This window comes from Arachis ipaensis, chromosome B8 (assembly GCF_059453495.1).
Source record: "Arachis ipaensis isolate K30076 ecotype BB chromosome B8, ASM5945349v1, whole genome shotgun sequence".
NCBI classification, from domain to species: Eukaryota; Viridiplantae; Streptophyta; class Magnoliopsida; order Fabales; family Fabaceae; genus Arachis; species Arachis ipaensis.
The window spans coordinates 100332656-100337849 of record NC_142443.1 but is presented as its reverse complement, the minus strand read 5'-3'; the positions used below and the strand labels follow the sequence as shown (position 1 = coordinate 100337849).

General features: G+C 36.9%; 1 non-coding gene across 1 annotated transcript; it reads right to left on the bottom strand.

The window, feature by feature from the left end:
- Positions 1-4179: 4179 nt before the first annotated feature.
- Positions 4180-4287, bottom strand: LOC148549008 (small nucleolar RNA R71). Its single transcript, XR_015897353.1, has one exon. It is a non-coding gene; the product is annotated as a small nucleolar RNA R71 (small nucleolar RNA).
- Positions 4288-5194: the final 907 nt, after the last annotated feature.

The following is a 5194-nucleotide window of genomic DNA, read 5'->3' as shown; positions in this document are numbered from 1 at the left end:
AAGTCCCAATAACGTGTGCGAAGGACCAAGAGGCAACGTTAGTGGTCACGTTGGTGCCACTAACGTTCAAGTTAATGTGAATTATCCTTTGGTTAGGAACGTTAGTGAAAAAAGTGACTGCCACTAACGTTCTCGAACCCACACTTTCACTTAACGTTAATGCCACTAACGTCCTAAGCTAAAAGTCCATGCCCACTTCATACTTTCTCTCTGTAAGTAAAGCTAAGCCCACTGAAGAAGATAACTGCTTCAAACTCAAGATCCAAAGGCCCATATCCAAGATTTGAAGAACCAACTAGAAGATCAGAAGAGTAGTATATATAGGGATAGTTTTGAATTAGAAAGGTGATGAGCGGATAATTTATACGCTTTTTGACATTGTTTTTAGTATGTTTTTAGTAGGATCTAGTTACTTTTAGGGATGTTTTCATTAGTTTTTATGTTAAATTCACATTTCTGGACTTTACTATGAGTTTGTGTGTTTTTCTGTGATTTCAGGTATTTTCTGGCTGAAATTGAGGGACTTGAGCAGAAATTAGATTCAGAGGTTGAAGAAGGACTGCTGATGCTGTTGGATTCTGACCTCTCTGCACTCAAAGTGGATTTTCTGGAGCTACAGAACTCGAAATGGCGCGCTTCCAATTGCGTTGGAAAGTAGACATCGAGGGTCTTCCAGCAATATATAATAGTCCATACTTTGGCCAAGAATAGACGACGTAAACTGGCGTTCAATGCCAGCTTTCTGCCCAAATCTGGCGTCCAGCGCCAGAAAAGGAGCCAAAACCAGAGTTGAACGCCCAAACTGGCACAAAAGCTGGCATTCAACTCCAAGAAGGACCTCTACACGTGCAACACTCAAGCTCAGCCCAAGCACACACCAAGTGGGCCCCGGAAGTGGATTTATGCATCAATTACTTACTCATGTAAACCCTAGTAGCTAGTTTATTATAAATAGGACATTTTACTAGTCTTTTTGAGAATCCTGGATTGTATTATTGATCCTGTGATCACGTTTTGGGGGCTGGCCATTCGGCCATGCCTGGACCTTTCACTTATGTATTTTAACAGTAGAGTTTCTACACTCCATAGATTAAGGTGTGGAGCTCTGCTGTTCCTCAAAGATTAATGCAAAGTACTACTGTTTTCTATTCAATTCATCTTGTCTCACTTCCAAGATATTCATTCGTACTTCAATCTGAATGTGATGAACGTGACAATCATCATCATTCCCTATGAACGCGTGCCTGACAACCACTTCCGTTCTACCTTCGAATGAATGGGTATCTCTTAGATCTCCTAACCAGAATCTTCGTGGTGTAAGCTAGAATGATGGCGGCATTCAACAGAATCCGAAAAGTCTAAACCTTGTCTGTGGTATTCTGAGTAGGATTCAATGAATGAATGACTGTGACGAGCTCCAAACTCGCGATTGCAGGGCGTTAGTGACAGACGCAAAAGGATAGTAAATCCTATTCCAGCATGATCGAGAACCGACAGATGAATAGCCGTGCCATGACAGGGTGCGTTGACCATTTTCACTGAGAGGATAAGATGAAGCCATTGACAAAGGTGATGCCTCCAGACGATTAGCCGTACCGTGACAGGGCATTGGATCATTTTCCCGAGAGATGACCGAAAGTAGCCATTGACAGTGGTGATGTATCACATAAAGCCAGCCATGGAAAGGAGTAAGACTGATTAGATGAAGATAGCAGGAAAGCAGAGGTTCAGAGGAACGAAAAGCATCTCCATTCGCTTATCTGAAATTCCTACCAATGATTTACATAAGTACCTCTATCCCTATTCTATTATTTATTATTCGAAAACACCATTATCAATTTATATCTGCCTAACTGAGATTTGCAAAGTGACCAGAGCTTGCTTCATACCAACAATCTCCATGGGATTCGACCCTTATTCACGTAAGGTATTACTTGGACGACCCAGTGCACTTGCTGGTTAGTTACACGGAGTTGTGAACCATGGTCTTGGCATCATGTTTTTGGCGCCATTTCCAGGGAAAGAAAGAGCAATGAATTTTACATAATTGGCCATGTCTAGTGTTTTGGACCGGAGCCTTCATTGAAAGCTTGGCTGGCTAGTGAGGCATGTCTAATTCCTGGACTGAAGCTTTAGACTAACACTGCAAGATTCCTGGAATTCATATTAAAAATTTTGGAATCCTTATTTTCCTTTTTCAATTAATTTTCGAAAAATATAAAATAAAAATCCAAAAAAAAAATTTAGAAAATCATAAAAATAAAAAAAAAATTTTTTGTGTTTCTTATTTGAGTCATGAGTCATGTCATAAGTTTGGTGTCATTTGCATGTGCATCTTGCATTTTTCGAAAATTTCATGCATTCATAGTGTTCTTCATGATCTTCAAGTTGTTCTTGGAAAGTCTTCTTGTTTGATCTTGATGATTTTTTGTTTTGTGTTGTATGGTGTTTTTCATATGCATTCTTGAATTCTTAGTGCGTAAGCATTAAAGAATTCTAAGTTTGGTGTCTTGCATGTTTTCTTTGCATTAAAAATTTTTCAAAATTGTGTCTATGATGTTCATCTTGACATTCAAAGTGTTCTTGGTGTTCATCTTGACATTCATAGCATCCTTGCATGCATTCATTGTTTTGATCTAAAAATTTCATGCATTGCATCATTTTCATGTTCTTCTCTCTCCTCATTAAAAATTCAAAAATAAAAAAAAAATATCTTTCTCTTTTTCTCATCATCAAATTCGAAAATTTGAATTGACTTTTTCAAAATTTTAAAAATCTAGTTGTTTCTTATGAGTCAAATCAAATTTTCAATTTGAAAATCTTATCTTTTTTAAAATCTTTTTCAAAAATCATACCTTTTTCATTATTTTCGAAAAATTCAAAAATCTTTTTCAAAATATTTTTCAAAAATCTTTTTCTTATCTTTATCAAAATTTTCGAAAATAATATTAACAATTAATGTTTTGATTCAAAAATTTCAAGTTTGTTACTTGCTTGTTAAGAAAGATTCAAACTTTAAGTTCTAGAATCATATCTTGTGATTTCTTGTGAATCAAGTCATTAATTGTGATTTTAAAAATCAAATCTTTTTCAAAACTAATTCCTATCATATCTTTTCAAAATATCTTCTTATCTTATCTTTTTCAAAAATCTAATTTCAAAATATCTTTTCCAACTTCCTAACTTCTCATCTTTTCAAAATTTGTTTCAACTAACTAACTAACTTTTTGTTTGTTTCTTAACTTTTTCAAAACTACCTAACTAACTCTCTCTCTCTAATTTTCGAAAATATCTTCCCTCTTTTTCAAAAATATCTTTTTAATTAACTAATTCTTCTTATTTTTATTTTTGATTTTAAAAATTTTTGAAAAATACTAACATTTTTCAAAAACCATTTTCGAAAATCACTAACTCTTTTTCAAAAATATTTTTCGAAAATTCTCCCTCTCCCATCTTATTCTATTTATTTATTCATTTACTAACATCTCATATCACATCTCAACCCTCCTCACAGTTGTGTTTCTTCCATTACATTACATTCTTTGTCTCCCCCTCTTCTTCTACTCACACAGGGATCCCTATACTGTGGTATAAAGGATCTCTATTATTATTATTATTATTTTTCTGTGCCCTCTTCTTTGTCATATGAGCAGGAGCAAGGATAAGAACATTCTTGTGGAAGCAGATCCAGAACCTGAAAGGACTCTAAAAAGGAAACTAAGAGAAGCTAAAATACAACAATCCAGAGATAACCTTTCAGAAATTTTTGAACAGGAAGAGGAGATGGCAGCCGAAAATAATAATAATGTAAGGAAGATACTTGGTGACTTTACTGCACCTAATTCCAATTTACATGGAAGAAGCATCTCCATTCCTGCCATTGGAGCAAACAACTTTGAGCTGAAACCTCAATTAGTTTCTCTGATGCAACAGAACTGCAAGTTTCATGGACTTCCATCTGAAGATCCTTTTCAGTTCTTAACTGAATTCTTGCAGATATGTGATACTGTTAAGACTAATGGAGTAGATCCTGAAGTCTACAGGCTCATGCTTTTCCCTTTTGCTGTAAGAGACAGAGCTAGATTATGGTTGGATTCTCAACCCAAAGACAGCCTGAACTCTTGGGATAAGCTGGTCATGGCTTTCTTAGCCAAGTACTTTCCTCCTCAAAAGCTGAGCAAGCTTAGAGATGATGTTCAAACCTTCAGACAGAAAGAAGGTGAATCCCTCTATGAAGCTTGGGAAAGATACAAACAGTTGACCAAAAAGTGTCTTTCTGACATGCTTTCAGAATGGACCATCCTGGATATATTCTATGATGGTTTATCTGAGCTATCAAAGATGTCACTGGACACTTCTGCAGGTGGATCCATTCACCTAAAGAAAACGCCTGCAGAAGCTCAAGAACTCATTGACATGGTTGCTAATAACCAGTTCATGTACACTTCTGAAAGGAATCCTGTGAGCAATGGGACGCCTATGAAGAAGGGAGTTCTTGAAGTTGATACTCTGAATGCCATATTGGCTCAGAATAAAATATTGACTCAGCAAGTCAATATGATCTCTCAGAGTCTGCATGGAATGTAAGCTGCATCCAACAATACTCAAGAGGCTTCTTATGCAGAAGAAGCTTATGATCCTGAGAACCCTACAATAGTAGAGGTAAATTACTTAGGTGAACCTTATGGAAACACCTATAACTCATCATGGAGAAATCATCCAAATTTTTCATGGAAGGATCAAAAGCCTCAACAAGGCTTTAATAATGGTGGAAGAAACAGGTTTAGCAATAGCAAGCCTTTTCCATCATCCACTCAGCAACAGACAGAGAACTCTGAACAAAATACTTCTAATTTAGCAAATTTAGTCTCTGATCTATCTAAGGCCACTGTAAGTTTCATGAATGAAACAAGATCTTCCATTAGAAATCTGGAAGCACAAGTGGGCCAGCTGAGTAAAAGGATCACTGAAATCCCTCCTAGTACTCTCCCAAGCAATACAGAAGAGAATCCAAAAGGAGAGTGCAAGGCCATTGACATAAGCACCATGGCCGAACCTGTGAGGAGAGGAGAGGACATGAATCCCAAGGAGGAAGACCTCCTGGGACGTCCAGTGATCAATAAGGAGCTTCCCTCTGAGGAACCAAAGGACTCTGAGGCTCATCTAGAGACCATAGAGATTCCATTGAACCTCC